Raw genomic sequence first — 25262 nt, forward strand, 5'->3', positions numbered from 1 at the left:
GGCAAGGTAGTGCTTGGTCCTGCAGCTGATTGTTCCAAGGATTCTAGGTAGTTATATGCTTCTTGCTAGGTGGAATCTACCTCAGGTGTTTTTCTCGGCCTGAACTCAAATTCTGGTAAAGGAGGACTGTTTTCTCTTTCCAGCTGAAAAGGACTTTCCTCACGTGGAGGACTTGCCTCAATGTCTTGCTGAGCTGGACCTTTTTCAGGTGTTCCTTCACCTAAATCAATAAAGTGTGATTGTTTTTCTTGGGTTACACTTTTCTTTCCTTTGAGCCTACTGCTCCTCCTCACATGTGGACTAGTGCTCTTTTTCTGTGCACTCTGTTTTTCTTTTTGTTTCTTTGCTGAGGCAGCAGTTTGAAGATGTGCTAACTTTTCTGCCAGAGTTTGAGACTCTTCTTCTACAGATGGTTCAGGGAATGGATATGTCTCTTGAATAGTTATCTTACCTTTGTCCTTTTTCTGCTTCTTATTTCTAGCTCCCTCTTCTTCTTCCTCATGAATAGTTTCCTGAGTGTCTACTGTAGGAAGGTCCTCGGCTGTAACATTTCTTTCTTTCCTCCTACTTCTTTTTGGGATTTTTAGGAAACTGCTGGCAGAGGCTTCAGTCACTTCTTGGAAGTGATTTCTGATCAAAAACTTTTCCCAAGTATCGTTATTATTTTTCAATTGATCTTCAATGAGAATTCTGATGAGCCCGTGATGGTAAAGGTGGGATTCAATATGGCCTACATGTTTCTGAACAGTAGAGCTCATTTTCTTCAGGCTTTCTAACAGAAAGTAAGGTAAATTAAGGGTATGGCCTTCCATAAAATTCATCATAATCCTTACATGATACATGTACATGGTGCCAAAACGACCCTCGCATGTAATAAACTTCTGAACAAGTAATAACAGCGTAGACCATTCTTCTTTGATTACATGCACAGGAATTCCTTTAGTAAATATAGAAGTATCCATACCTGGGTTTTTGAGCATGACTTTCCATCCTTGATCATCCAGACCTCTGTTTTTAAACCATCTATCTCCCTCTTGTGGTAAACTGGTTGCTGCTGCTATCGTGACCTCTGTTATTGTAAATTTCAAGTCCCCTACCTCCACTACGTGTCCATTAAAGGACCGAGCAAAAGCTTTAGTGACTTCCTTATTATAACCTCTGAACTTTTGAATAAATTTCAGCCACTTTGCTTTCTTCAATAACTCCTTCGTCTGCGGATACCCCTCCAGGTATTTTGGGCCCTCAGGTTCAGCTCTGAGTAACTTTCCCATTCTCGGCTTTCAACCCCGGCTGAAAATTTTACTGTGTGTGGACGTTCAAGGGAAAAATGAGCTGATTACGGGATTCTTAAGGTAAGTGGAGTGGCCGTAATCAAAATGCAAAGCGTATGCAGTGACTGTAATCAGGGTTTAGAGCAAAGCTATGGAGGTTGCAGCGGAAATGGAGAGCAGAGAATGGTATGAGCACGAGGTAAACAACAGTCACGGGTTTAGCATCAAATGCATGCGGGAGTGGAGTGATAAATGGGCAGTATAACGGCTGAGTCCTTTTGAAACGGTTGGCTTACGCCACGTCTCAACGTTGGCTGCGGAAATTATGGTGGAGGAGAGCCGTAGTACAGTAGGTCACTTCTTCCTCGTACGGCCAATAAATGAAAGAGCAGCCCCATTTCGAGTTTGAATTAATAGTGATTATGGGACCGTTAGAAAGGAATGAGGTGGATGGATTATCATCGTGGAAGAGGAGTGATATGGATCTTGCTGTATCAAATCATTGTATTTAGTGGAATTTCCATGATCTAATAACTATGCATACAATGACATTAAATTGTTATTTGGTAGAGATTTTGATCATACCTTTGGAAGTTTGCCATTTGTTGATTAAGGCTTCTGACCCATTATTGCTTTTTGATCTTGCAGATGCTTCATATCTTTGCTGCCTTTGGTGATGATGATGCTAACCTTTGACTGTGATTTTTTTTTTAAAACAGAGTGCTGCTAGCTGTAGAGATAGAGTGATGCTGGCTGCGGAAACGGTTCCCAGCTGCGGAAACTGAGACAACACCCCTTTAACTGCACAAATATAATTAGAAAAAGAACTAACTGAATGAAATAGTCCTGAGAAGGACTTTTATTGATGGAATGGAATGAAATGGAAATGAAGTGGAGTGAAGTGGAATGGAGATGAAGATGAGATGGAGGTGAAGATGGAAAGGAAGAGAGATTTTTTTTTTGGAAAATATAGAGTGTCAGGTGTCCCTGATTTTCACTCTACATTTTCTGTATAAGACTGCCAATCTATGATTGGTTTTCAGGCTTATACAAAAGTTTTTTTTTTTCAACTGAAAGAAACAAAGACTAGGCTGATGGATGAGAAGGATTCTTCCCCACCAGCCTCATTGCAGAATTTTCTTGAAACATTTTGACAAAGTCCTCTTTTGAGAGTGGCTTATGATAAATTTTCAATCGGTGGCCATTCACAATAAGAGGAGTTTGAAACTCATCAATAGTCTTAACTCGAACTGCTCCATTGCTAAAGACTTCATCAATCTCATATGGTCCAAGCCAATGAGTCTGAAATTTCCCTTTGAAGTCTTTAAACTTGGAATCAAACAGTAACGCCCAATCTCCCTTTTGAAACTTTCTCTCTTTGATATATCTGTCATGCCACTTAGTTCTTTGGTGCTGAACTAGATCAGTCCTTAAAATTGCATCTTGTCTTTATTTCATCTAGCTCATTCAGCTGCTCCATTCTGTGCTTTTGGGCTTCTGATAGATTCATCCCCAACTGAACTGCCATCTTGAAGGTCTTGACTTGAAACTCAATGGGGAGCAGGACTTCTTTCCCATAAACAAGTTCATAGGGAGAATGTCCTGTTGTGTTCCTCCATGTAGTTCTATAGGCCCATAAGGCTTCAGGAAGCCTTTCTGCCCAATCTCTTCTGTGGAGATGAACAATTTTGGTGATGATGCTCTCAAGAACTTTGTTTGTGGATTCCACTTGACCATTTGCTTGCGGATGGTATGGAGTAGATTTTCTGTGCTTGATTTTGTATTCTTCCATCAGCTTCTCCATCAAGTTAGATGTAAATTGACTTCCCTAATCTGTCACAATTTCTCTTGGGACACCAAAACGAGTAAAAATATCCTCAAAAAGAAATTGAACAACTGAATTTTCAGTGGCAGAAGGCAATGCCTTGGCTTCTACCCATTTAGTAACATAATCAGTGCAAACCAATATATACTTATTTTGTCTAGATGGTGGATTAATAGGTCCAATGAAATCTAAAGCCCATTTTTCAAAGGGTTTGATGAGTACCTGTGGCTGTAATGGCATTTCATTTGAAAGAGTCGGTCTCCCAACTCTTTGGCAGCTGTCACACCTTCTAACATATTGTTTTGCATCTTTGAAGAGAGAAGGCCAATAATATCCTAAAGAAAGGATTTTATAGGCCATCCTCTTGTCAGCAAAGTGTCCACCGCACAGTTCATCATGACATGCCTTAAGGATGTCAGGCATTTCATCTTCCCGAACACATCTTCTGATCACACAATCTAGCCCTGTTTTGAACAATTCATTAGAAATCCATGAATACTTTGAACTCTCCTGAATAATTTTCCTTTTCTCATTAGGAAATAAGTGTGGAGGTAGCTTCCCTGTAACCAAATAGTTAGCAATATCTGCATACCAAGGAGTTTTAGTAGTTATTGCAAACAAATATTCATCTGGAAACTTATCCTCTACAGGAAAATCTTCGTTAGTATTTTGGATTCTAGACAAGAAATCAGCTACTGTATTTTGTTTCCCTGGTCTATCTAACACAGTAATATTGAATTTTTGTAAAAGTAAAAGCCATCTTGTAACTCTGCCATTAGTAACAGGTTTGTTCATGAGATATCTAATTGCAGAATGATCAGTATGGACAAAAGTTTCATAGCCTGTTATATAATGTCTAAACTTGTTAATTGCATGCACAACAGCTAAGAACTCTTTTTCAATCACAGTATAATTTAACTCAGTGGGAGTCAAATTTTTACTGGTGTAGTAAATGGCATAAGGAACTAAATCCTTTTGACCCAACACAGCTCCTAGAGCTGTATCCGAAGCATCTATAGAAATATGGAAAGGAAGTTTCCAATTTGGCCCTCTCAAAATGGGTGCTTCAGATATTCTTGTTTTTAAAGTTTCAAATGCAGATTGACAGTCAGGATCCCAATTGAATTCACAGTCTTTTGTAAGTAATTTGAAGAGCGGAGATGCTATCTTGGTGAAGTTTTCAATAAATCTTCTATAATATCCAGTAAATCCAAGAAAACTTCTAACATCTTTTTGACAATTTGGAATAGGTAACTTGGAGATGACTTCAACTTTTGATCTATCAACTTTAATTCCATCTCCCGAAATATGATGTCCTAAAACAATCCCTTCAGTAAACATCATAAAACATTTTTCATGACTTAATGAAAGATTTGTTTCTTTACATCTTATAAGGACTTTTTCCAAATTTTCTAATGCCTCTTCAAATGAATTACCATAAACTGTAAAATCATCCATATAGACTTCTACACAATCATGAATTAGATCAGAAAAGATTCCTAGTACTGCCCTTTGAAATGTTGCGGGTGCATTACATAATCCAAAAGGAAGTACTCGGTAAGCAAAAGTTCCCCATGGACAGGTAAATGTGGTCTTGTCCTGATCTTCAGGTGCTACCTGAATCTGATTGTAACCACTAAAACCATCCAAAAATGAGAAATACTTTTTGCCTGCTAAAGTATCTAATACTTGATCAATAAAGGGTAAAGGAAAGTGATCCTTCAAAGTTGCTTTGTTCAATTCCCTGTAATCAATGCAAACCCTCCATTTACCATTCTTTTTAGGTACTATAACCAAAGGAGAAACCCACCGGCTATCTGAAATGGGGTAAATGAAGTTTACATTAAGTAACTTTTGGAGCTCTTCTTTCACTATCTCCCTAAGGTTTGGATTCATCCTTCTTTGAGGTTGTCTGATTGGTCTACTATTTTCCTCAATGTAGATGTGATGAATGCAAGTCTTCGGGTCAATACCTTTCATATCGGTATACTCCCATGCAAATGCAGTAGAATGTTTTTGCAAGATTTTGGTTAGCTCCCCCTGTTGTGATTTTTCCAAGTTTCTGTTGATATTCAATGTTTTTCCTGGAAAAATCTCAAGGGCAGAACTACCAAATTCTTCCATAGAGAAAAGAGACATTTGTCTAGATGATAGACACTCAATGTCAGAATCCAACTGAAATTGTGTGTGGTCATATTCTGAAGATGGTTCAAAGTTTTCTAATGTGTTCAGAATTTGACTATCTTCACTGATCTCAGAAATGGTAAAGATAGGTTGTATAGTATCTTCATCATCAACCCACTCATTGTCTCCTATTTCTGTAATTGCTTTTGCTGGAGGATACAGATTGAACTTCTTTGTCGAATTACCATCAGAAATATACATATCCCCAGACCTACAACTTATGAAAGCATCAGCCGTGGCTAGCCAAGGTCTTCCTAAAATAAGAGGATGTCCTCCTAGATTACTCTTGGGAGTTAAAATCATGAAATCCACTGGATATTCCCAAGAGTCTAAGGAGACTGGAATGTCTTCTAATACACCATCTGGTTTAATAATTGATCGATCTGCAAGTTGCAATAAAGTAGGTGTAAAGAGAAGGTTAGGAAGTTTTAGTTGTTCCATAGTCTGTCTACTCATGATGTTGATAGCAGCCCCTAAATCAATCAAAGTATTTGGTATTTCTACCCCATTGATATGTGTTTTGACAATTGGGCTACCGGGATCTACATATTTCTGCATAGGAATTTTTCCCATCATGATATCTGCAATTTTCCCTACCAGGTGGATTCTTCTGGTATCTCTTGGTTTCCTTCCTGGTTTTTTAAGACTCAACTCCTTTATTGTTTTTGCTAGAATAGGAATCTCTTTAATGGCTTGTAACAAGGGAATCTTGATACAGACATTCTTCAATTCATCTAGAAAATTATAGTCGGGCAACCAAATTTGTTTTTCCACTCCTTTGTCAATTTGTAATCTTTCAGGAAAAGGAGGTGTGGATAAAGATGCGGGTTGCTCAACTACGGGAGTTGTGGGGGTTAACTCTTTTTCTTTTTCTTTTTGAGTGTTTGGGTTTTGAAGAGATGCTTCAGAACCCTTATTGGCTTCAAGAGACTCTTCCTCAAAAATTCTTTGCTCTTGAGCATTTATAGAAGGCTTATCTAGGACTCTACCTGATCTGAGTTGTACTTCATTGAGAGGAACAATCATATAGGTAGGAAATTGTTGACCTTCCATCATGTAAGCATTTTGAGGGTTTTTATTATTGGGGTTTGGCAATGGCTGAGAAGGAAGTTGATTTGACTTCTGTTGAAATGGAAGCAAGAGTTGAGAATTTGGATTCTGTTGAGAAGGTTGTTGTTGTTGTTGTTGTGGAAATGGTAATGATAGTTGTGGATTTTGATTTGGAAGTTGTGGAGCTTGTTGGTTTTGAAAAGATGGAGGATATTGGTAAAATTGAGCAAATCTCCTATAAGGATTTTTCATACCTTGTACCCATGATTGAAAAGGATTTTGAGGTTGGGACCAAGGTTGTTGCCAAGGATTCCAAATTGGTGGGGGTTGAAAATTCATAGAGTTGCTAAACCCTTGATTTTGTTGCCCCTGCCAAGGTCTCCTTGCAACAAAACAGAGAGATTCGATTGTATTTGGATCTTCTTGAAAGACAGCTTTGAGCCCAGGAATTGAAGGACAATCCTTGGTCTCATGATTCTCTGAACAAATTACACATGTTTCTACAACTTTTGCATCCAAGGGACATTCCCTTAGAGTATGTTTCTTCCTACACTTTGGGCAAAAGATGGCCAAAGCCTCAGCTTCTGCTTTCTACTTATTGTGAATCTTAAGGGTGTCTAGTTGCTCACTAAGACTCCCTAAGATATCAGTTTTGAATTCATCAAGCATGTTGCCAATCTCAGCCCTACTTACCGATCCAGTTGCAGATTTATTTGCTCTGATGAGAGAAGGATCTCTAGGCCCTTTTTGAGTTTTAGATTTCCCCCTTGAGAGATGGACACATAATTCTGCTATATCAGAAAGTGGAAGTTGAGATATATCTCCTTTTACCATCATGTTCAAAATATCTATCCATTCATCTCTAATGGCTTTTAATAGAAGGGCTTTCAAGGTCTCCTCATCCAAGTTACTCATTTTTGCTCTTTTCAGATTATATTGAAATCTTTCAAGTAACTCCTCCAAATTTTCATCTTCTTTTTGCATCATTTTGAATACCTCATCCTTGTGATTGGTGGGCATACAATAGTCCAGGTACCTATCCAAAAATGCTTGTTTCATATCATTCCAAGACCTAATGGATTGAGTGAGTAATCCCATGAACCATTTCAAGGCTGCTCCTTTCAATGTTGAAGGAAACAATTTGAGTTTTTGAGAGTCTTCCAAATAATCATAAGTTCGACACACTACCTCAAACTCAAATAGAAATGTTTCAGGGTCCTCATTCCTAAACCCATGGAAGTTTGGGAGGACAGATGGTGAGATGTTTTTCATTGTGGCTCGGGAGTCCTCATCGACTATAGGAAACCCGAATGAGTTATCCCCATCCCTATTTCCCCCAATGTTACCTCTACCTCCTCCATTGTTTCCTCCTCCTCCTCTACCTCTACCTCTACCAAATCCAGTTGCTCCTTCCTCTGTCATGGTAGTTTCCCTGGAGATTTCAGAGTCTTCTGGTTCTTCTACTAAGGGTGTATGAGAAGGAATTTCTCCCTCTTCTTCAGATGATTCTACTTCTTCAATTACAATTTGTCTCTCTGTAGAAGGAAGGAAAGGATCTCTTTCTAGTTCAGATTCGATGGAAGGTGTGGGAGAGTCGACTCCTGCCTCTTGAATTCCAGGAATCCTAGGGCTAGGAGTGTAAGTTGGAGATGATGGAGGTGTCTTTTGTCTATTCCTTGAAGTAGATGGAGTTGTAAAAATCGAACTTTTGGCTCTAGCTAAAAACCTTCCCCTAGAATCTCTTGCTCTATGCATGTCATTTTTTATTTTTTCTTCAAGTCGGGCTAATAATTCTCTTTCTGATCTTCCAGGTCACTCTAGGTGCAAGAAGAGAGCATACTCAAGAAACTATTAAACCAATAACTTTCTCTTTTCTGATCCTCCAGATCACATTAAGTGCAAGAGGAGAGCATACTTTGAGATGTTATCAATTTTCCTTCCATGAAATTTTCTTGTTTTTTTTTTAAGAATTTGGCTACCTAATTTCACTTCCCCGGCAACGGCGCCAAAATGTTTGATCAATTTAGTGAATTCTAAATTGCAACTTTTAAATGTCAACCCGGGGCTCGTAAGCTGATGAAGTGAGGTGTACTATATGTACTTAGATAACCGTTTTCTTAGTCTTTTGTCGTTTTTAGCTTTTTTAAGTTTGTTTTCGAATGTATCTTTCCTACTGTGATGTGATGAAAATGTAATAAAGCAAGTGAAATGTGGATGATTGTGGTGATCTCTAAATGATTTCTCAAAACTTAAAAAGTATTCTACAAGAAAGCTTGAACAACAACTGCAATAAAATCAACTCTTAAAGGAAAATAAAGACATCAAATAAAAGACTAATGACATCGGCCCAGTATCTCTGTTGCTGAATGAAAATGAAAATGAAATCTATATTAAATCCAACTAAAAGTAAGAACAACTATCTCACACTATTTCAACTCTTCAACTTAATCTTCTCTATGAAAAGATATCATGAAATGTTAAGCAATGTGAAATCTAAGTGAAACTACATAAAAGAGACTAGTCACAATACTTTAACTTTCTCTTAACCTTTTGCCTTTCAGCGGAATTTATCATGTAAGAAACAGTTATGAATAAGTCAAGTAATGTGAGTTCTAAAGCAAACTAAATCAAGCTATACTAAGTGATACTTTGGCTCCCAATAAAGTTATTTGATTATGGAAAAGGAACCATCAATAGATGAACAACTTGATATCTAAGAGCAAAAAGTAAATATGCAAGTTAAAGAAATGACAGTAAGGAAAATCAAAACTGCAAAACAAATGAAGGTCAGCAACATAGACAAGATGATCACGCATGCCACTAGTTATGAAAAGAAAAGAAGGAAAATTGTCCCGGGCTTGCCTAAGAAACCTGCATAACACACTGATCAGTCATGAACATAAAAGTGCAGAAATGTAAATCAACAAAAATCAAAGTTTATGTACAGCTAATATACATGTTGAAAAGAAATAAAAACGCAGCAATTAAAAGACATCTGTACAGCTAATATACATGAAACAAGAAAAAGAAATGCAGGAAATTAAAGGTTACTATACAGGGCTTTAGCAAACAGGGGCCCTCTGCCTACTTCAGCCGGTTCAAGGAGCAATTATACGCTTAAATGCAAAACAGTCTTCTCATGTATTGACAGCAAATGTAAAGTACAGTGGGGAGCTCAAAATTACATACAAAAATGATTACAAAAACGATTAACTCTACAGCATTCAAGGACGCTTTATTTATAAGGAGAAAGCAAACTACTTTAACGAGATCTATGCTATTTAACCAGCTGTTTAAAAACACGTGAATCCTCTGCGTCCCCAGATCTAGGTAACTGTCATCGTGTTCATTCAATCTGGAGAATATGGTTGTTGGATTCGTGCTTCTAGATTGTCTCCGTGGCTGAGGATGATGCCACCTAGCTTCACGTGCCCAAAAACAGAGCAACGCAGAGCCGTGCCACCGCTGAACACTTCTGTTGACCGATATTTGCCTCCTCGTTGACCGCGGGCTTTTATGGCTGTTCTGGGTGATCTGGAGGGACACGTGCCATGTCCTTGACCCCTGGAACTTTCCCATGTGGCTCATCTTCTCAGAGGACACCTGTAACATATCGTTTAATAAAACAGTTGCGGAATCCTGTGCTGGCTGCAAAAACCTGGATCAGCTGCGGAAACCTGTGTTGGCTGTGGAAACGCAGCACTCTGAACCAAAATTCTAAACCAAACAACAGTCACTTAGCATAGTTAGAAAACCATGTAAAAAGTCCTAAAATACAATGATTTAATCAACTTGGTGGATGAAATGAGTGGGAAAAGGAGGCTGAGAGGTGTATGGGAAGGTACAGGTTCAAGGCTCTACAACTACCTTGAAATATCCATATCAACTAGGTAACTGAGTGACCTTCCACAACTTGACCTTCCACTAGTTCCTCCAACAGTTAGAACTAGGTTAACTGACCATAACTCAATTTAACTGAATTAAATTTATACAACTAAAATTAACTCAAGCTAAGCTCATAAAATTTAGGAACCCACTACACACAACTGAACGGCATGCCCCTAACTCGAATTAACTAATCTAGACTCCTGTTTTTTAGGAATAAACTCAAGAAAACTGAACTTCAACTCATTATCTCGAATTGATTGTTCTTAACTGAGTGACAAGTGTTATGTCACCTTAGATAACCCCTCCAAGTTGTCTTCTAATGTGGAAATTCTAATTTCCTCAATTTGATTAAGGCAAAAATTCAAATTTAATACTTTCTTGCTGCACTTTCAACAATTTGTTTTAGGAGGTCGTAAGTTCCTCTTGCCCTCCAAAGCCAAGAATTGGACACATATTTTATTTTGAAGGTTTTTCTTCTTTTTTAGGTCTTTTATTCATAACCACATGGTTTCAAGAACTTATTTTGTTTTATTTTACTAACCCTTGTTTGCAGAGATATACGAATTTCTTTGAAAGGGTTTACACAAATATTTTGAATACAAATTGTCATTTGACAACCTTAATAAAATTGCAATGTTTTTGGTTTAAGTCGCAGGGATTTTTGAGACTATTTTCCCTAGGCCACAAGCCTAGAAGGGTCTAGTCCTTATTCTATCAATTTTAATCTAACCCTTTGTCCTTTTACAGAGAAACCATGTCACTTAGGCAGTGTTTCACATAATAATTTTGCATAAAAATAAATAAATAAAAAATTAAAAAAAAAAAAAAAAATATATATATATATATATATATATATATATATATATATATATATATATATAACTTTTGATTTTGGCAGTGCCGAATGTTTCCTTTGGAGGTCTCTTTTTCTCATTGTTGTGAACCTAATAGGCTCATTATTTCATTGGTGTGAAGAGGCTTTGGGTCTGAAAAGTATTAATTGACTACAAATAATTCTTGAAAGGCTTCAAGCCTTGAAAACCTAAAGAAATTTCCCTCAACATTTTAATAAACTTGAAGCTAAAATTTAGATCAATGTTTGGGAGGTAGCCTAGAGGATCTGAGGCCTATTTTTCCTCTAGGAGGTGAGCATTTGTATCTCTGGTGTTAGGTTTATTTAGAGGTTAACTTTGGTTTTGCAAGATACATCTTTACTGAAGTTCAAGCTTTTCCTATTACAAAGATTCTTCATGTCTTTTAGAGCTTGAATCCAGATTTTTTCAGTGGTCCTTTATTATTGCAATTATTCGTTTGAGCGCTGAGATCACTCTCATTACCTGGTGCAAATTTTGTTCGAGAACTAATCATTGTTTTGCAAGAAAGGCTTCATTGAATTTTAGGCCATCACCTTGAGCTTGAAGTTGAGAAATTTCAAAGGTTTTGCTTCCTAGGTCGAGAGCTAGTTTTTTGGATTGTGATTCTTCTTTGAGGGTCGAGAGCATTGGAGGCTTTGATTCTTGGAGGAATTTCTAATAGTATCAATTGGATCCATTTTGTTTCTTGAGATCTATTGATTTTTTAAAGCTCTTATCTTTGTTGTAAATCTCCTTAAGTAGAAGAACCTTTCTCTTTATCAAAATGCTTCTTCCTTTGTAACACTCATAATAATAAAACTAATCAATTCTCTTGAGCTTGGGACCTTAATCCCTTGGTATCATTTTTCTCCTTATTAAAAAGAGGAACTTTACTAACTTGCTAACTCACTATTTTTGATCTCTTACTAACCCATGTCACATCTCTTGCATTTGTTGATTATTGCATCCTAGATTTAGCATTTTGCATCATCTAACTAGATTTTATCTAAATTGCATTTGAAATATCTCTTGTTTTGTTTCACTTGCTATTGATGATCTAAAGTGTTTTTCCTGTTGGCAATCTCATCTGCTATCTATTAGTTGTGTTTACATCATATCATTTTCACTTATCTCATTGTCTAACTTAAGTGAAGATCGTTTTTAAGAAACACTAAAAGGTATTGTGAGATCTTTCTCTAACACATCTATTCTAATTTTCATCCATTACACATCTTTTGTTTCATTGACTAATTTTTATTGCTTCATTAGTTATTGTCATAAGCTAATAATCTTGTGCTCAAAGTACTTACCTCAATATTTGGATTATAAGCACATTAACATTTTATTTTGAAGCATCTTGATATAATTGTATCTCATTGGAGCAATGCATGATCATTTACATTTGCATCTTAGAGCTAGATTTTGCATTCTTAAAATCTACCTCCAAGCATGTGATTGATTGTATAGAAAGGTAGGACAACATTTTCCACTATTCAATTTACTAAGCTATATCTTTATTCAATGGTTAAAACAGATGACCTTGCAGTTCTCTTGTGGTCGAGTTCCTTGTAGGAACGGAGGTACTTGGGTCATTAGAAGTTCTGGGTAGGTATCGTTAATGAGGCCTTAGCCTCCTTCCCCAACACTTATTTCTACAATCTTGTTTAAGACTAGTTTCTGAAAATTGAGGAGAATGTCTTCACCTTATATTAGGCATTTAACTAAAATTAACCAAGACTCTTACATCACACCTGGTTTAGTCTTTCATTTCATTCATCACTCATTTGGTTAACACTGTACCTAAAGTTGTGGGCTAGTTATTTCACTTGTGAGATTTACTTTTACATTCTTGTACTTGTCAATTTCATGCTTATTGTATCTTGAATTTCTATATCATTGTGAAACACCTCTGTTGCTTGAAGTACACGTTTATATTTTCTTGCAATTCTAGTCTCAAATTTCATTGTTCATATTTCCAATTATTATAATCTCTTATACTAACATTTGTCTTGCAACATTGTTGTTATTATGACTTGAAATATCAATCTACTTTTGAAAGTATCTTGATTTGTATTTGAGCATTGTTTATAAGGCATCGGTCTATCACATTTCATCTTGTTTGATACCATATTGATCTTAATCAAATCTATCCTTCACATTGCTCATAAATATTTACACTTGCTCTAATTAACCAAATTACATTAATAATAATTACCTTGCCTTTAGTCTCTTAGAGCTTTTTGTTTCAACAAGTTCTTCTTTTTCTAACCATCTTTAGGGACTACCATCGTAGCTTATCTAAGAGAGAGCTTAAACGGAGTGAGTAGGGATTGGATGACGACCTCTACTTTGAGTGTTGTGCTTTAAAGATCACATATAGTGGGATTGGTATTTTTCCCACATTGAGGTGTACATCTTAAGAAACAACAAGTGTAAGAGGATTTTCTTCCTTTTCCTTTATTTTCGATGTCTTCTTTGTATGTTCGTCTTGTTCATATTTTTCCTATTTTCAACATGAATTTCTTTCATACTTGCTTCATCTATATTAGTGGGTTCAAACAACAACAATGAATGACGAAAATAACTATGTAAAGCGCCAATCTATTTCATCAAAGTTTCTAGTGAGTCTAAAGAAATACTTAATGCCAATGCTTGCTTCCTAAACTCTTCTATAAGAATTTGGACACTCTGGCCTTTGCCCTATCTCAAATGTTGCCACTAAATAACGGGTTTTGTCTATAACCCAATGAGTAAAATTGTCCTCTTAAAGCGACAATATAAACTTTGAAACAGGAACTATAAATTCAAAATGGGAATTCTAGCCAAAAAACATGAAAAACAGTGCTAAAAACCAAAAGTATTGATGCTTGAATAACATTTTTTTTCTAGGGTAAATTTTCAACATGTTTCAAAAATGATAGTGAAAACCATTTTTTTTGTACAAAAATTATGTATAAAATGCCCTGAAAACCATAAGTGTTGATGCTGGAATAACACTTTTTTTTTTCTAGGGTAAATTTTCAACATGTGTTATGAAATAAAATCTGTTTTTTTTCTAGATAAATTTTCAACATTTTGAAATAATGGTGTAAAAGATTTTTTTATGACTCCCTAAAAATATTAAAATTTCAAAAGAATAATAAAAACATAAATTAAAAAATAATAATAATAATAATAAAACGTATTAAAAACAAAACATAAAATTAAAAAAAAAAAAAAAAACAAAACAAAACAAAACAAAAAACAAAGAACAAAAAACAAAAAATCAATCATAAAAATGTTAAAAAGAAAAACAAAAAAAAAAAAAACCAACCAAAAAAAACTATATATATATATATAAAAAGAAATAAATAACAACAAAAACATATTTTCAAAAAAAAAAATGGGGAAATAAAAAATAATAATAATAAGAAACTATAAAATTAAGTAAATAAAAATACAAAATTTAAAAAACCATTAAAAAAAATTAAAAACAAAATAGATTAAAAAAAAAACTAGAAAATTAACAAAAACAAAAAAAAAAAATTAAAACATCTTGAATAATTTATAAACAAAAATTAAAAAACTATTAAAATTAAATTTAAAACATTTTTAAAAAATCATAATAAACCTTTAAAAACTCAGATGGGAATGTTTTTAATTTTATTTTATTAGTTTTTAATTTTTGTTTGTCTCTTTTTTCTTTTCTTTTGTTTTTTGTTTTTTTTAATTTTCTAGTTTTTTTTTTTTTTTTAATCTAGTTTGTTTTGAAGAAAAATTTATATTTTTAATCTTTTGTTAATGATTTTTAAAATTTTGTATTTTTATTTACTTAATTTTATATTTTTTTAATTTTGTTTTTTTCTAATTTTTTTTGTTAGATTAAAAAAAATTACATTTTTTTTTGTCTTTCTTATATATATTTTTATTTCATTTTTTAAGTAATCAATATTTAAAAAGAAAAAATAAAATTATTAGAAAATTTGTTAAATAATCATGATTTAAAAAAGAATTGGACATAAAAAAAAAAAATTAAAGTGTCTAAAAAGTAACATTTAAAATAAAATATATCCACACTTAATACATTAGAAATTTTAAAGTGTCAAAAATAAGCGCTCTAAAAAAATGGTTGATGTCAAAATCACTACCATTTAAAAACAAATATTTATATTTGATACATAATAAAATTTTAAAGGTCAAAAATATGCTCCGATAAACAAAACAAAACAAAACAAAAAAGTGTGTACTCTGCATCACCACTTTTTAAAATCTGTTGATTGTTTTGCTACTTCAACAAAACGGGTAATCATATCAATTCTCATTTCAAAATTTATATTGTTATGCAAAAACAAACTCAGACCATGATGAATGGATTTTACCATTATGCATGTTTGCTTTCTGTATTTTACTCTCCCACCATACAATATTTGTGCCTCATAGCCAAGAGACGCTAACTAGATGTTCACCTCGTCCTCTTCAATCTGTTGTATATAGTAATGGACTTTGATCTGTCTAATCCAATTTTTTAGTTTCTCTGCATTAGCTTCTCCATTAAACATGGGCAAATCAAATTTCACATTTAACTTTAAAAATGGCTTTTTAGAAGCATTTATATATATTGGGTCTAATAGTTAAGAACATGTATTTCCTCTCAAGATGTTACAAGTTCAAAACTAAAGGGTGTAAAGTATGTATGCCTTTGTAGATTTAGCAATAAAATCGTTGAAGTGGGTCCCTTGTCCCACAAACAAGGGGGTCTCATACACCAATCTAGTATCTGGCTTAGCCATGACCTTAAAATTGAATAATAACAATAGTAGTAAATAAATTTAAAATATCTTTTAAAAATTATTGTTTATATTTATAATTTGAATTCGTTTTTTTTTTTTAATATTAATGTGTTTTCTCCATTAAAATGTTTTTTTTTTTTTTTTAAATATAGTGTTGGGCTTGGACATGACCTTAAAATGAGATAATAATAAATAAAATTTAAAATATTTTTTAAAACTTCTTGTTTATATGTATATAATTTGAATTTGTTTTTTTTAATATTATTGTGTTTTTTCCATTAATTTTTTTTTTTTACATTTTTATATTTTTTTAGTGTTTCCTTCCGCATTTCTTTAAAACAGATTAAAATTTAAATCCAGGAAAAAAATGTGCTACATGTAACCTTTGTTCAAAAATGTCCTACGTGTAACCCATGTTTACAAAATGTGCTACATGTATCTCATGTTTCAATTCAAATGTTGATGTTGTTGTTTTGTTTTACATGTTTACAAAATGTGCTACATGTATCTCATGTTTCAATTCAAATGTTGATGTTGTTGTTTTGTTTTACAATGACACCCATTGTCGAGGCATGATTTTCAAACAAGTTGTGATATTAACGTTAAGGAAAAATGGCACTATTGCTCGCATCACTTTTAATTTGTTAAGTTGATTTTGAGGTTTTTTTTGGAATTGTATTGGTTGTTAATTTCAATTTCAACAAAGTTGTAATTTTAATTTTGAAAAAAAAAAGAGTTTTCTATAATCTGATTTTTTGAAATTTCTGGTGTCAAAATCTGGTGGAAAAATTTAAGGTGAAATCATGATTTGTATTATTTAAAATAAATTTTTGACTGTATATATGGATTTAGCAACATTAGAAACCCCTAAAGCACTTTTATTGTGCAGGATTTACCCATCAATTTTGTGATTTCAATGAATTCTGGTCAGATTTTAGAGAAATTAAACAAGAAATATCTACCGGAAATCCACCAGAAAAGCTTTCAAAAAGTCACACTAAAGACAACTCCCAAAAAAAAGAGGTAACTTTAGACCATTTTCTGTTTTTGGTGTCAATTTTAAGATTTTTGTTTGCAATGTTTTAGGTGATGCTTACAAAATTTTGAATTTTTTTTAAAAAGAAAAAGGGTACCATTGATAAAACCATCTTTTGAAACGAGGATAAAAATAACCACTAAAAGTTACCTCTAGAAAAACACTTCTTTTGTTAAAGTTGCTAAATTTGATGAAAGAATCTATAAGAATAGTATAGCAAAACCCTGATTGAGAATTTATAAAATTACCAAAACTAATCTCTCAATAAAAATCAAAATCAATAAAAATTAGGTTCCCAAAAATCAAATCATGTGCAACTGTGGCAGTGAGGAAACCCAAAAAATTGTCATTTTAGTGTGAGCCCACTAAAATAAAAATGGTGGGAGGTGGTGTTGGCATAAAGGCCTATTGATAGCAATCTAATTGAAGACTACAAAACAACTCTCAGGGATGCCACCATAAAGAGAAGCAAATCAAGAAAACATCAATTAAAATAATTACAGCACAAAATTTTAAGGAAAAAAATAAAAATATTGAACACATTAGAATTGTGGTGGATAAAAAAAAATATATATATTAAAAAGGAAGAATGAAGTTAACCGAAAAACATTGAAACTGCGATAAGAAGAAGATACTTACACAAGAACAGAGTAAAATATAGCCAAATAAAATGCATAACGCCGATAAAGCTGTTACTAAGAAAGCAGATAATCTCTAAAATAATTTGCTGCTTAAAAATAGGGGCGTTGTAGATCATTCATGATCGAATAATATCAGAGTTGTGGCGGTGGTTATCTATGATTGTTATCTCAAATTAGAAGGATAGTACTGTGAAGTGTGTGGTTTGAAAGCGTGAATATTGGTTACACGGACACTTTTCAGAAGTGTGATATTGGAGAGGAAGATATGATTCCATGTCAGAGGTGAGTGGGATCCTTGACCACAGAAGTGGGATGCAAGAGGGAATGCAGTTGGAAAGTTTTGTGGATTGGACACTCCACTCATAGGTTATGAAGAACATGTTTGCAGCAATGTGATGGTGGCAATTGATTATTGTTGGATGGTGACTATGGATTCAAAGTGGCATGGAATCCAAGAGGAAATGAGAATGAGAAAAGACGCAGAAGCCTACAGTTGTGGAAGCTCAAGGCACATATAATGTGTGTCAAATGTAGCAAAGAAGACGACAAAGTGAAAATGAAATTCTTGGTTTTTCCTCAATATGTTATTTGTTTGTTTGCAGAAATAATGAAATTTGTAGTTGCAGATGAAAACAAATCTATCTGGTTGAGAAAGAAATATGAATGTCAATTGAAGAAGATGCAATAGAAAGATAATGTCCAAAAAAGGAGTTTGTACATAGCACAAGGGAAGTAAAAATAGAAATCAAAGAGGATGAAGATGTCTTAAAAATATAGAGTAGAAGAAGATGCCCGGAATGAGTACCTTGGGAGGAAGCATGAGTAAAGTTGTTGAGTTGAAGATAGATACATTTATAGTTTTGAAGAAAGAAAAAGTTACTTAAAATGTTACAGACAAAGACACACAGAAGATTACAAATCTACTAGAGGAAAAAGGCATGCTATGGAAAGGTGTTAAAAGGATTAAAGGCTGCTAAAAGAGAATGTGTTGATAATATAATGTAAAGGTTATGTGTGAAAAGGAAGGTTATTGAAAGAATGTTTTTAACGATTTTAATCTATGAAGGATGTGAATACACTGACAAAATCGTCAAGAGGCAGTCATGTTTGCTTCTGGGTTGGGTTAAGAGAAGTGTAGCATGTGACTACATGTTGTGTGGTTTCGAGAATGAAGGGTTGGTTCCACCGAAAGGTACTTTGTACACTACATGAAAGAGAACAGTGGAAAGTCTTAGATGGAAGATGACTCAATTCAAATGTGCAGGTGATACATGGTTGAGGAACATATGACCCATGCTCGTACTAACGAAGAAAGAGAAACAGAGATGGTACCAATAGCAGAAGGTGATGTGGAGGTGATGTGTAGCAGAAATGAAATGGAAATTCCATATTTCCACCATAAGAGTATTGTTGCAGTTTGCAGTAAGAGATGCAATGATGGACATGAAGATAGCTGAGTGGTGAGTTCAAGAAAATGCAACAAGAAGATGATGCATTGTATTCTTTGTACAGTTAAATGCTGAACAATGAGAAATGCAGAATTGGTGAAGGCAACGATGATGAAAGTTGCATTGGACAACTACAGATTTGAAGAAATTACCTCATTTTTCAAGCTGTCTTCATAGCCTAAGGAGTCTGATGCAGAAAGCAATGAGGTCAACTCTGAAGACGACCGTTCAAAGACATTAGTAATGGCCAGTAGGGCAGTGATGGGCATGAAGAGTGTATGAAATGGAATGTGTTGCAATGTGACAGTGCTCAAAACATGACAGTGTTGGAGAACGTAACAGCGCTGCAAAATATGATAGTGAATACTTCGTGAGAAAAAATGTAATGGTCAAGAGGAAATTTGTCCACATGTAGTAGGAGTCCAAAGGATGTGTTGAAGAAGGAGCACATTGTTGAGTGGGCACTAGGTCACAATGCAAAAGAGGAATCATTAGTAAGAGATGGATCTCAAATTAGAAATGAAGAAGGTGACAATGCAAAAGAGGAAGCATTAGTAAGAGATGCATCTCAAATTAGAAATGAAGAAGGTAGAAGCTGAAAACGAAAGGGCATAAGAAGACCATTTGGAAGTTGAAGATGAGCAGCTTGTTGAAGATAAATAAATAGTGTCAAGGAGGCAAAAAGGGTAACTAACGAAAGAATAGAAGAAGCTCAAAGAATAGGAGAAGATCTCAACAATGAAGGTAACAAAGGTAAATGGTTGGGTTTGCCATGGCTATTGGTTTGGCAACCCAATGAATTTTGTGAACTGATAGCTACCATCGAGCCATTGTAATTATTTTATGTAAAAATGAATAATAGAATGAGAGAGGTATGAGAGAGGTCGAGTGTTGAATGGTCACTTTTACCTTTATGTTTCCACATTCAATCCCAGTGTAATGTGTGAAGGAATTTGTGTGGTTATTTTGCTGCATAGTTATGTATGTGTTGCAGTTCTGTCTCAGATCCGTCCCTGGGAGACAGACTAGGGCCTCCAGCATTCAACAGCGTGTGAACCCCCTCAGGGCACAATTTAGTGGACAGTCTGCACTTGCCATCGGCTCTTCATTGGGCCAACAGACATTATTGAGTTTCTTCAGTGTTATTCATTCAGTGTCAGATGTCAGGAGAGATGGGTCTGATCCTCAGACCTATTAGGCCCTGGATCTTCTCCACTAGACCCAGATGTTGATTAACTTCATGCATTGTATCTTTGATTTACTTCATGCATTGTATCTTTTATAGGAGACCGTTTGGTTCTCCCGCTTTGTATATACATCAGTGTACTCAACAGTCCCTTTGACCTACTTTGTGGTCATCAATTGGACATAAATATAATTATCTTATCTATAGATTGCACTTTTATTACTTTGGATGATTAAGGATGCTGATTGTGGACAATGTCTATTCTTGTAGAGAACACTTATATTGTGAATGTCTACCATTATATCTCCATGTGAAAATGTCAACCAGATGTGAAGATATTTCTCAGAGTTATGAAGAGAAGTTTGCTAGTGCTTTGAACCATGACTGAGTTTTGTTGTCTATGATGCCCACGAAAATGAAAGCTCTTGTTTGAATATAAGTATGAGCATAAAGATTGCCAAAGAGCACAGATGAAGGTCTGTGCGATAAAGCTTTCATGAGATGTGAGAAGCCAAATAAGGGAAGATAATTTCCTCGGTTTATAAACTCCTATTTTGAAAGCACCATACGAACTTGCAACTCTCTTGCTACAAATTGAGAAATATGGAGTAGAAGGGTTAGTACAAACTTGTGTTCTGTAGCATTCAGTTAGTTGTGCTACAGAAAAGTAGACAGCAGTGAAACTGCGACTTCAGTAGTTGCAGCATTGAAACCTATGATTCTGTGTGCTCTATAATGGAGTAGCAATCTTGTTGAGTCCACATTCCCAGCTCTACATAGACACCCTGAATTCCGCTATGAAATTATTCTGATAAGTGAGGGGACGTGTCACCTCTTGCATCATAATCCATGTCATCTCACAAAGCAGAATTTCTTAAGAAGATCAAATTCGTACCCCTCTACAGGAGGATGGGGATTTTATCTCAAATAACTTCCATCTAGATCAACTGCAAGGCTGAGTGGAATAACATTTCCTCTTCATGGTGACCAATCCGTGATGTTAATTTTTGAAAAGCACGAACCAAGTCCACTGGGCTGGTTTAGTGATTGAGATAGGGCATCACCCTGCAAATGACCCAAGATGAAACCCTGGAAGGCATAGAGCCCTGGATTATAAAGTTGTCCGAGGTTCACAAGTAATATTGATTCAATTTATAATTTGAAAAAAAAAATGCATAGGAACAACATATCTTGAGGTAAACGAACAGCATGGACAAAACTGCATCGTTTGCAAAAAATTATCACTTGTGATTCCCATCACAAGTTTTATTGTATGGCTCTGTCAGCCTCGAATAAATTCATAAAAGGGCTCATTCACAGATGCCCGGAGCTAAGTACAGAAAACAAATAGAAGCTAAAAATACAAGAGCATAAAATGATCGATCGAGTAAACTGAATCTTGGAGACAAACCCAACTTCCCTGTCACTTTCTCAATATTGAGCAGTTACTTTCTTAAACAGCAAAATCCCACTATTTCTTATAGGGGTTATAAAAAGTGATTTTCCCAGAATGAGAACATAAATGCTTCTTTTAAAAATAACACAATAAACTCTGAAGAGATCCACTCGAAAGAAATCTCTCATCTGTATTGTATAATAAAGGCAGGAAGGGCAGGAGAATAAAGAGTCTTTTAGGTCAAGAATAATGTCATTCACCTCATCATCCACGTCTTCTAAAGTCAGTTTACACATCGATTACATTGAAGAAAACGGTTGAAAACCTTTGCAAGCTAAACAAACCTCGACATGAAGAACGATGATCAATTAGATATTGTTTCCTTCATTATATTTGAAGATCAAATTGACAAACTTATTTTTATGGCTTCTCTCAACACATTGCCTTAACTCACATATGATAAAAGATATTTACACAGGCAAATGATTTCTGAGATAAACTAGCACGAAATAACCATTCAGTAGCTTACATCCTTCAGAAAAGTCCAACATACATAATAAAGTCTGGATTTCCGCTGTTGCTTTTACATGTCATATGGGATAGTATAACGGAGAAGAGATTTTACCACAGGGCGAGGCCTTTGACTTTATCTACCCATGTGGCAAGGCCACATTTCTACAAGCAGGTACTTCTTCCTCGAGTAAAAGCAGAAGAACAAGACAAACTACAAAAGGACACCTGATTGATTTCTTGAACGAGCATGGCAATACACACACAGAAAATGGGAAAAAACGAAATTCCTAAAAATAATTGAAAAGACCCATCCCTGCTCCACATCCTCTCCAACCGAAACAATGTTCCAAACACAAGGAAATAGGAAATTTGAGGGGAAGAGAGGATTGCCCCAAATCTGCTCACTTCCCTTGATCTTCTTATCTACACATTCAAAGCTGCTCTGTTTTACTGTGTGCTAAAATCACTAGAACTAGATTGGATATCAGTCATACCGGGGGCAGGCCAGACAAATGCAGGCTTAAACAAGGGCATAAGTGGAGGGGGTGCATCTTTGGTAAGGATTTGCAGAACCTGTCTCATTGTTGGCCTTTCTTGAGGGTTGGGATGAGAGCAGGCCATACCAACAAGTAACATGCATATCATCTCATCTTTATCAAACTCATTTAGCCTGGGATCTGCAGCATCAAGAAGCCTGCCTTCTCGATACAGCCCCCAGACCCAATCAACAAGATAAAGCTGTGCCTCTGTTCTGGGTCTTCTTCCACAAGCAACCTCTAGAGCCACAGCCCCAAAACCAAACACATCAGATTCAGTTGTAGACCTACCGGTGTGAAAGTACTCTGGTGCAATATACCCGGGAGTACCTGCTATTGCAGTTGTGGTATAAGAGTTCTTATTAAGTTCAATCAATCTAGCAAGCCCAAAATCACCCAGACGAGCATTGTAATCAGAATCAAGCATGATGTTGCTAGCTTTCAAATCCCTGTGGATCACCTGCTGCTCACATTCTTCGTGCAGATAGAGCATAGCCGAGGCAACTCCACACACTATCTTGCATCTGTGATGCCAGTCCAAAACCTCGTGCTTAGCATCTTCTTCAAAAATCAACTTATCCAGGCTACCATTGGGCATCAAGTCATAGATCAGCAGCAGTTCGTTATCTTCATGGCACCAACCCAACAGCCTCACAAGGTTCTTGTGGCGAAGCCTACTAATAATCATGACCTCTGCCATGAACTCCTGCTCACCCTGATTAGAGTTCTCCGAAACACGTTTTACAGCGACAGGGGTTTTATTAGACAACACCCCTCTGTACACGGCCCCAAACCCTCCTTGACCCAGCAGGCTTTTCCTATCAAAATTCCGAGTAGCACGCCTAACTTCCCTCAGTCTGAACTTACGAGGTCCCCCGGTCGAATTCGTCAGGGCTCTGTCCAGAACACGAAGAGACTTGCGGTTCTCATGCCCTCGCCGCCAGAAAACCCCTCCAACGACTAACACTACTACTATAATAAAACCAGTCAGACCCACTGCAAGCCCTATGACGAGCCCTTTACGGTTCCCTGACCCCAGATTTTGCATAGTAAGGTTCCAGGATCGAATGCAGTTAAGCTCGGTTTGAACACCCGTCGAAGCCGAGAAGCCAAAATAGATTTCATCATCCAGAATCATAGACAAATCAAGTTTAACAGAAAGAAGAGGGTTTGAGGGAATCGCTGTATCACCATTGTTGATATACACGCTCAACAGTTTCGAACCCCCGTCGTACTGAACCAGCGCAGCAATGTCCGATTGGCTTAGAAGGGTAATATTGCGAGGACTCACAGAAGCACTTTGGATGGATTCTATCTTGTTCACATCTATTCCGACGTGATTATCATCTGGGTCGTTGGCATTGCTCTTTCTGGTATCGAACTCCACTGCAACCAATCTGTTATTTGAATCCCCATTCGTGGTAGAGTTGAACAGTCCCAGATACTGCCCGTAACTATTCTCAGGGGAACCATTTTTCTCATTCATTACAATGAAAGCCAGGCCATCGCCACCGTTTCCACTCTTGTTCACTATATTCAGAACAAAAGAAGAATTGAAAGAAGCCACTACGGTTCCTTGAGAGGAATTCTTCCATAGCTTGAAGCCTTGATTCAGTAAAACTCTCCCACTCTCATTCACGAGAGAAAATCTAGTATCCGCTGTATCTGGAGTTACTTGCAATGCCCCAAAAGCTATGTTGGCATTGAACAGCTCCAACTCCTGTCTGTCAGTATCATTGAAGGAAGGGAACCCGTAGCTGTGGGGATCAGAGGCAGCCAAGATTGAAGCTGTAGATTTAATGAAAACCAACAGAAATACAGTTGCAGCGAATCCCATCTATGGACAGCTGGTGCCAAGACTTCTGCGAGTAGGAAACTTAGAAATATGAAATGCTTTGTAGAGTATATGAAGCATTAAATTCCTACAAATACTCTTCGTTTTTGGCAGCAGCCATGAGCTGGATTGTAATGATTACCATTAATTCCAGAGATTGCACTAAAAGATTGAATTATGGATTTTTGGAGCTCCATACGGAATTGATATAGTAAAGCATGGCGGGGAGTTAGAGATACGAGTCAAAGCAGACCGCTAAATCAGGAGGTGCTGTCCTGGGTTTCCTCGCAGTTTACGTTATGACAAAGAGCCTTTTGTTTCTATTAAATTTTCCGTTTGTTTCCTCTGCCATCGTAAAAATTGGGTCCCAGCAGGGAAAATGGCGAGAAGGTTCATTCCAGAGTGGCATACTTAGGTCATTCCCTATCTTAATGGTAGTTTTCAGTTCAAGACGTGTTTGGCATGAGCCTTCAGTTCAATGGTTTTGGAATGTGTTCATTTACAAACATGTGAAGGAGGGACCCTCCCTTCTGCTTTTGTCCTCTCCTTTTTGGCTTTTTAGAATCTTTCAAACCAAGTGGGAAGATGGTAAGAGGCTACCTCAGGCTCATCTTTTCATTTGCATTGGACTTTCACTTTCAATGTAATGACCTGGAAGCCAACCCACTTAGCTATTTCAGTTTATGCGAAAGACAAGTGAGTAGGTTAGTTTAACCCATCTCAACAGAATATTATCATTTTATCTGGATTTTCTTTTCTTTTTTGACAAATACATGTATATATTTTTCATATTATATACATAATAGGTTTACTTTATTAAAGCTTGATATG

General features: G+C 35.8%; 1 pseudogene; it reads right to left on the reverse strand.

Annotated features, from left to right (window-relative positions):
* Nucleotides 1-22019: 22019 nt before the first annotated feature.
* Nucleotides 22020-24720, reverse strand: LOC149234678 (putative L-type lectin-domain containing receptor kinase S.5 pseudogene; annotated as a pseudogene).
* Nucleotides 24721-25262: the final 542 nt, after the last annotated feature.

Source organism: Pinus tabuliformis, chromosome 8, assembly GCF_031772625.1.
Source record: "Pinus tabuliformis cultivar Carrire ecotype Pingquan chromosome 8, CPIR1, whole genome shotgun sequence".
In the NCBI taxonomy this organism is placed as follows: Eukaryota; Viridiplantae; Streptophyta; class Pinopsida; order Pinales; family Pinaceae; genus Pinus; species Pinus tabuliformis.